Source organism: Centrocercus urophasianus, unplaced genomic scaffold (genome assembly GCF_019232065.1).
Source record: "Centrocercus urophasianus isolate 14NV4802_14NV808 unplaced genomic scaffold, USGS_Curo_1.0 seq_9, whole genome shotgun sequence".
Lineage (NCBI taxonomy): Eukaryota > Metazoa > Chordata > Aves > Galliformes > Phasianidae > Centrocercus > Centrocercus urophasianus.
In genome coordinates, this window is record NW_024885532.1 from 30,099,482 (window position 1) to 30,108,841 (window position 9,360).

Consider the following 9,360-nt stretch of genomic DNA (forward strand, 5'->3'; position numbering starts at 1 on the left):
CCAGAAACTCAGAAGCTCTGTCTACTCCAGCAGATTTCCCCACTGCTGATAAAGCAGTTACAACCGGTGCTGAGCTCAGTTTAACTTCAAGTGTAGCCAAGGGTAAGCTGCCTTTCCCCATCATTTTCTGAGTTCTTCTGAAACCAATGGTAAGTAAATGCAGCAGCTCTTGACCGAACACCTAAAGATGAATTCAGGACCCTAATTTTAGTTTGCCAGGTTTGCACATTGAAGTTTGAACCACCACCAGCTCTGTAATGCTGTTAAACTTTCAAAAGCATTACTGCAGATATACTGAGGCAACCCATCTGTAAAAACCAAAGGAAATGAGAAGGATTATCAGAAAGGCTGTGCACGCCCTTAAACTCTGGTAAAAAAAAACATTCCTATAATTAGTTTGATCTACATTTTCAGAATATTTTTCCTTGCAACTTGAGACCTAATGTAAAAAGCAGTGCCAACCTGTTTTAAAGAAGCAGTTACAAAACCAAAACTATGGTAGAGCTTAGACCGGACTCTGCACTAAAGGACCCCCATTACACCAGTTAAAACCATCTACTCAACAGCTCAGTGCATTTTTACTGTCATACCATCCAAGCAGGCTCTGTAAAGCACACACAGCAGATTTCTAGGAGTAATTCCAGCTGCCAGGAAGGCAGAAGGAATGTCTGTAATTATGCCACTCAAGGCACTGACTGACCTAGAAGCTGCCCTACAAATCCAGGAGCCGGAGCCTCATGCTGCACCCCATGCACCTCGTGTCCACAGTGGCTGGGGCTCAGCAAGGACAGACCAGCAAGCAAGTTCCCATCTCAGAGCACAGGAAGCAAAAAGCAAAATCTGATTATTTGGAAAGGTCAAGCACAGCTAATGCATTACCTTCCCGCTGCTACTGATCCTGAAAGGGTAGTACAAGTACATCAGCAACCATGGCTCCGTAAACAATTACATTTGTTCTGCTTAGTATATCTATTGCTCATAAACACTTGGAGCAATTCTTCTGTCAAAAGGCTGCAGCCTCATTTTCATAAATCACCACAAATCTGACTCAGCTTCAGCATTCTATCACCTTTCTATTTACCACTCTATCACCATGCACTCCTTACACGTATAAATAAAGTGAGAAATATTTCCAGTGTTTGCTTTGGGAATTTTTCCCACATTATTCAACAGAAAAGATATGTAACACAATGATAGGATTTAAGATCTTTATACTCATGTTTACTTTTTTTTATTTAGTTGAATAGCACTTGAAGTTGTGCATCAGGCATCTTTTGACTGTAGAAAATATAAACTAGCAAGCATACCAGAAACACTGAATGAAAACTAGCAAGCACATGCCAGCGGCTCAGCCTAAGGAAAAAAGGATATTTGCTCTAAACTGCACACCTCACCTTATCGTAGTCTCACTTTCTACTTACCCAAACAGAACAATCCTCTTCCCTCCTTCAGAAGCTGGGAAGAGACTGAAGACCAGACAGGCTTCTGGTAACGCAATAAACTCCAAAGAATGGGGTCCTGTAAAGGAAGCATCTGCATGTTCCCTTCCTCCTTGCCCCGGTCTGCCTGTGTCTACAAAGTGAAGGGAGAGGGATGTAGTCTCCCAAGGGACTGCTCAGGACTTTCCAGCTTTGCTGGTGGAGCTGGTTGGAGGACAAGTGCTGGTGGAGGACACTGAACATGAGTCAGTGGTGTGTCCTTGCAGTGAAGGCTAAATACGCACAGAGCTGCATTAGCAAGGGTGTACCCAGCAGGTCAAGGAAGCAATCCTTCCCTCTGCTTGGCATGAATGAGACATATAGAGCACCGTGTCCAGTTCTGGGGCCTCAGTACAATTCCGGAGAGGATTCAGAAGAAGGCCACTGAGATATTACAGATCTGGATTACATCATTCATAGATGATGTATTAAAACAGGCTGAGAGACCTAACTTTGCTCAGCCTAAAAGACACAAGTCTGAGGGGAACCTAATGGCTATCTCCAACGACTGAATAAGGGGAATAATAGGGAAAATGGAGCCAGACTCCTCTTCTAAGTGCACAGCTAAGGAAAAGAAGCAGAAGTACCAATAAGGAACATTTAAACTGAATATGAGGAAAAAACTCTTGTTAATGATAGGAGTGAAGCACAGGTGCAGATCAACAAGAGGGGTCATATGATCTCCATTCTCGGAGATCATCAAAATTTGATTGAGTAAAGCCCCAAGAAATCTGACCCAATGGTGAAGCTGGTCCAGCTTTCAGAGAATTATAGAATCATTAAGGTTGAAAAAGACTGGGACCACCTAGCTGAACTGCTGACCCACCAGCACTGTGACCACTAAACCCTCAGTCCCTCTGAGCTACATCTCCACGTTTCTTGAACACCTCCAGGAACAGTGACTCCATCACTTCCCAGAGCAGCCTGTTCTAATGCTTTACCACTCATTCTGAGAAGAAATTTTTCCTAATATTCAACCTGTGCAGAGCTTGGGCTAGGTGACCTCCACAAGTTCCTTCCCGCCAAGCTGCTTCATGATTCTAATAGCAATAGCATTACAAGAAGAGGAACCATAGATCATTTCATGACACACTGCTGGAAACTCCACTGAATGAGACACAATGCAAGCTTGTGTGCCTGCAATAACTACTTGTATCCCCCATACAGTGCACTTAGTTCAAAACAGTACCCAGAGACTGTAGCAGCTATCATTTGCTCAGCCCTCCAGAAATGGAGCCAGCACCACCTGACATGTAAAGCTACTTTGTGGTTAGTAGCCAAGCTGTAGGGTGAGGAGCTGTAATAAAGCTGGAGGCATAATGATGTGGCAGAGGCATGTTACCTACATTTAACAGGGTGTTATGCCAGTTCAGGCACGTGCCATCAGCAAAGGAAAGGATACAGTCCTCTTGGGTCTCATTTATGCCATGCTATTTATCACAGAATCACAGAATTGTAGGGGTTGGAAGGGACTTCCAGAGATCATCGAGTCCAACCCCCCTGCCAAAGCAGGTTCCCTACACCAGGTATTTATTTTCAACTCCATTGAGTTTTAGGCAGTCTCTGTCTGCCCTGGTCAGAGCACTTAACACTGTGTCTATGGTTATGTAACAAAAAGGACAGAGAAAGAACGGGAACTCTGTAGAAATCCATTTAGCACAGATAAATTAGTGCCACAGTGTTAGTGTGAGAATGTGTCAAAACTGTGAAGACCAATCCAAATATTCACCATGTACTAAAATAAGTGCTTACTGCAAAAGCTTTCATCAGTGGCTACAAGTCATATGATTTTGCTACAATGCATTTGAAAAACTAACAGGTAAAACTGCCTCCTTATTCTAAATACCCTGCTGAACCTGGTATGTGATTTTTACACCAAGGTCTACAAATAAAAGGCCTACTGACAGCTGGCTTCCTTCTATCTCATGATCCACAGTGCACCAGTAGCCCTGTCATCCCTGATAAACACTCATCATGACCTTAGCTAGAAAGGAATTGTAGATGACTGGAAACAATCATAGAAAGAAACGGCAGTGGAAAACAGCAAACACTGAATCATGTACGTGCTCTCACAGAACTAAAGAAGAAATGGATATGGACTACCTGATATTTTGTATGAACTTTTGTATGCAAAAATGTATTTTTGCATACATTTTGAGCATTTTTAAAATGCATAAATGTTGTTTGGAGCATCAGGCAGATTGCCATAACTGTTGGAAGTAGAAATGCTACACAAACAGGAATACAAAACTTTTGCTTGAAACTTGAGAGATCTGCAACTGCCATAAAGTTCTGAGCATGCTGTTGTTCAGAAACCTGGTAAGAAATCAGAGGATATCAAGAAAAAAGGGCAAGAAAAATGCTTAATAGCATAGCAGTGTTCCATTTTTAACCACGTTACAAAGCTAAGGTAGTTAATCGTGCTTAGATTTCATAAGGACATATGGAACTGTCACTGTACACTTTTAAAGAACATTCTAGACAAGCCTCTTAGAAATGATGAAATTCTACATTTTCTTGCCACGAGGAAGAGGAATTAATGAAGTGATCTCTCTTCCATTCTTGTTTTCCAAACAGCCTATGAAGCTTGAGAAAAAATAGACATAAAAGGAATTAATATCAGTACCATGGGCAAATAATGACTATGTGAACTATAAGCTCCTGTCCAGCAAATGCTTCCATACATGCTGAACTCTACTGTCCTAACTCATCTTACAGATCTCAAGGGGGTGTTCCTGAAGTAGAATTATGCCAAAGTGTTTGCAAAATTATGCCAAAAAATTAGGCCAAAGTGTTTGCACTCCAGCTGCCATAACTCTCCCTTCTGTACAGCATGAAGAAAGACAGCTGTTCACACTTGCATGCTGCTTCTATGAGACCCTTCAAATAAAAATAATTAGTGTCTGGAAAAGCTTGGCTAGTAAAGAGTTAGTTTGTACAAGAAACATTTGTAGGACTTTGGACACAGAAAAAGTAATGTGGCTATGAATCATAAGTGTTGGCAATGTTGCTGTAATTTTGCTCGGAGTGTATGGAGATGCAGTGGTAAGGATGTCTTACTGTCAGTCAGGTTGTCTTGACATCAAACTTTCTAGGACACTGGCAAATTCTTACCAAGATCTCTACAGAGACCTTGATGTTGTCCATCTCAAAGTGAAATGGGGTCACTTTCGTGAATATTACAGGGTATCTTTACGTTTTTAAAAATGGAACAGTCAGTGTGATAATGTGGGGGTGTCGATCCAACAGTTTACATTCTTTATTCAGGGGTTCTTTTCCAAGAGAAGACTTTTGATAGCTGTCATCTTAAGCCAAGCAGAGACAGTACATGTGAGGACAGGCTGGTAAGATTTTCAGGAATGCCTACACAAAAGGAGCAATAAAGACTTAGGTCACACCTGCTTTGTACCTAATGGACTAATATGCATTATGACCACTAACAATTTTATATAATTGCTTAGATGATTGAATCTGAAAAAGAAATAGCAGTTCAATTGTCTGTCCAACAGACAATAGACCTAAAGTAACATTATTAGTGGTTACAGAATGAAAATGAGAAAAAGGGAAAAAGATTTACATGAGCATTTCTCCTGCCTTGACTCAGTTCTGCACCACAGGCATCACTGTGGGCACTGTTCATGCCCTGAACAGAGCAGGATCATGTCTGGTGCTTTAATCATTAAAAATCAGTTATGAAAGAGCACTGGAAAATAAACATTAGGAAACTATTGCCCTCATGCTACAGAATGGTTGGTATGGAAAAATCAGTGACTTGTTCATCTAGTTTCATTGTTTACTTGCAGTAAACTATTCGAGGCAATCAGAGAACATAAATACCCAAAAGCATAATGGAAGGAAGAAAACAACCCCTTGCCAGGAGCAACAACCTAAAGCAGAGTGCCTCTTGGGTTCTCCATCCTCTGAAAATGAGTTATCTTTCCAGAAAGTTTCCACTAGTTGATTGCCACCAATGGCAGTAAATACAGAGCAAAAACTTGCAAGGGTGCATTTTTAATAACACTGTGGTTTGTCTTCTTGTATTTGGCAAACTACCCAAATACCATTGTAGCACTATATTAAACTATCTCATTGGACTCAAACAGCTAATGTATTACTGCTGGGCTTGAAAAAACATCAAGAAGGTCTATTTATAAATAGCTTCTCTGTGCTCAGTGTATTAATTATTCTTCCAGCAGAGGCTGTTGCCAAAAAGTGTACACCAGTATCTTTTGGAAGACTTTTTGTAGCCTTATCTGATCTGCAGAAACATTAAATCTGTACTGTAATTACATATTAAAACTTCTTACAATGTGCAATCCATTGTCTGTTGCACAAATACATGCACAGCTGCTAAGACATTCTGTAACAGCTACCAGGGAGACACTTCTTCATGCAACTAAGACACACGCAGCCAACATCTAAGAAAAAAAATGACAGGCTCTTTAGCAGGGTGTGTTGTGAAGTTTTTTCACAAGAGTAGTGAGGCACTGGCACAGGCTGCCCAGAGGGGATGGATGTCCCCCCTTGAGACTTTCAAGGTCTGGATGGGGCTCTGAGCACCCAATGGAGCAGTAGGTGTCCCTGTTTACTGCAGGGGAGTTGACTAGACAGCCTTAAAGGGTCCTTTCCAACTCAAATGGTTCTATGATTTAACAGTAAAAGGAAGGCTAGGACAAATGTGGGTCATCTACTAAATGAGGTGAGTATCTTGGTAACAAGAAATGCTGAGAAGGTGAAGATTCTGAATGCCTTCTTTGCTTCAGCCTTCAGTGCTAAGACTAGCCCTCGGGAATCCCAGACCCTGGAGGTAAAAGAGAGTCTGGGTAAAGGAGGACTTCCTGTTAGTTAAGGAGGATGTGGTCAGAGAGCTTCTAGCAAAAACCAGCACACACAAATCCATGGGCCCCAAAGGGATGTAACCCGGTGTGTTTGAAGAACTGGCAGAGGTGACTGCTGAACCATCTCTAACATCTCTGAAAGGTCTTGCCAATGTCACTCTAGTCTTCAAAAAAGGGCAAGGATGATCCAGGAAACTACAGGCCAATCAGCCTCAACTTTGTCCCTGGAAAGGTGATGGAACAACTTGCTCTGGATAGCCTCTCCAAGCAATCGGTTATCAGGAGTACTCAACACAGATTCACCAAGAGGAAGTCATGATTGACCAACATGGTAGCTTTCTATGATGTTGTCACTGGCTGGGAGGAGATTGGTGGATGTTGTGTACGTTGACTTGTGAAAGAACTTCTACACAGTAAGGGTGATGGAGCACTGGAACAGGCTACCCAGAGAGGTTGTTTAGTCCTCTGTGACTATGAATATGGAAATATTCAAGACTCGTCTAGAGGCCGACCCGTGTGACCTATTGTAGGATACCTGCTTTAGCAGGGGTGTTGGACTTGATGATCTCTTGAGGTCCTTTCCAACCTACAGTCCAATTTTATGGTCTTCCTAGTGAAAAGCCTTGGAAGGCCTTCTGTCCTTGCTGACAGAAGCCACTGCACACAATCGTTAGCTATGCTGCCATTTGGAAATACCTTTTCACCCCTTTTCTTTCACTGGTCTCAGAAGCTGCATCTTGCACTGGCTAAAGACAACACTGAAAAAGCGGATGCTTATGCAGGAGTTGGAGCAGGTGAAGTGATACACATGATAACATGAGAACTGGGGAACTCTGTGAAAGATTTTCCTCTCTTCTTCGCACATAATGTTAAGTTTAAATAGCCAAAATGATTGCTCTCTTGGGCCAAATTTATTTCCTGGAACAACACACTACATGACAAATTTCAGCCTGGAGTGTATTTTTATGAATGACTACAAAACATTTACAGAATATTATTTAAAATGACAAATAGAGATCGATCCTTCACTGTAGAATGGTAGTGGACTTTGCTACAATGCAAAAGCAGAAATTTACAAGCTGCGGGGACACTTCTGCAGATCCTAAATCCTTGCAAAACCTAACAAAACCTTAATTGCTTCCTCTGTAATACACATATACAAAATAATGTTTCAACTTTCATCTTCTCCCTTCTTTTTCCCATAGTCCTGACATCTAATGTTCTATTCGAAGCACACAGGCAGGATTCTTTTATCTTATCCCTGGGGAAAGTGCAAAGCATTAACCAGAGGTAACGAAGCCCCTTCAGCATCCTCTTTATTAATCGAGAAATAACATCTATTTTGCAGGAGTAGCCAAAATCCAGTGGTGAGAATGCATAAGGAATCAGAAGGTGTCTCTGATCTTACCTGATAGGATGCCCACGCCACTTCTCAGACATAAAAGCAAATGCTATGCAGTCACACTGGCAGCAAATAAAGTGTAATCAGTTTTCTGCACTACAGTTGTGCTATAAATACTTAAATTTTTAAGATGTTCTTTATAGCTATATGATTAAGTAAGAACCTTTTTCTGTTAAAACACAAGGCTCAGTTTGCAACGACCAAATACAAGATACAGATTTCAGCACTGACAGTGCTTGTGTGCTAGGGCATACTTGATTGGGACTCTTTGAATTGACTGTAAGGATAAAGGGAATATTAGATCACAGAGTCCATAGTACTTGATTACACAGTCCAGTCTCATCTGTAAGAAATACACAGAGTATATCCAAGAATATGGATAAGTTAAAGCACTTTGGTCCCCGAGAAACTGGGCAGAGATATGTGAGATTTCAGGATTAGAATGCCTGAGGTCTGTTCAACAGCAGGGAAATGATGTGCTGCTGCTCAGCAATCGCAGTGATACTGGCAGGCTGTGGTGCTCCCCAATGCAGAGACAATGCGATGAATTCTCTCGTCTTTGCTTATCTGATCTTGCTAATCTTTACTCTGTCTAAAATTTGGACAGGCTTTGTAAGCTGAGCATCTGAACAAAGGCTTATAAGCAAAGTAATTAAGAACTATGATTGTTTCCTCTTGTCTCTGTCTCTTGCATCCCATCTCCACCAATGTTTCATTTCTGATTCTTCAGAGAATGCCAAAAAAACACACAAGTAAGAGTAAGTCTGAACTCCTCCCTCCACTCCAATCTCAGATACAAATAAATCCAGAAAATATTTGGTAAATTGCACACTGGGGGAAAAGTACCACCAGACCAATGAAGTCTATTAGCAGAAGTGTTATATCATAATTATTTCAAAAGAATTAAGCTAAGCTATTCTATTCCTGTACTTGCGCATTGCTGCTTGGGAAGATGTAGCAATCTCAGTACTCAGAGATCACTTGGAATTGTTATCTCTCTCTGACCTTAAATATTGCAGTGAGGATGGTGGAAGAGGCCACCGTGTGAGCAGCCTTGACGTGAACAGGGCAGCTTGAAGCCCTGGGTACAACAGAGCTCACGTGAAGTTCAATCTGCCTTGTTCAGACCCCCTGTACTGAAGAGAATTTAATGAGCATTTCAGTAAGGATCTCCAGACAAAAACGCATCCAAATCAAGCACTGAAATAACTTCAAATGACAGATGAATTCATACAAAGCGAAGCCTCTCTGGGGGTACTTTGGGGAGAAAATGCCTACATTTGTTAACCAGATTAGTTGTTAAACATAAACTGTCCTGCTTTACTTGAATGGCCACACTGCACTCCTAGGGGTGGCACATGTGAGTTCCTCTGTACAATCTTTCTTATCATCCGAAATGGTATCTCTAGATCAGGTTTTACACATAAACAAAGTGTGAAAATTACTGTTTGTACTGGGTTTCTTTGTTTACACAGAAAGTCCCATTTATTATTTTTATAATGAATGGTATTCCAGATTCATCATGTCGTATAAAGATGCAACAATTATACCTTCCAGTTGCAATTACTGCTATTTGTACGAAAGGTTTCCGCCAACTGATTTTAATTGTATTGTTTTACAACTTATGCTGGCAAGAATTTTT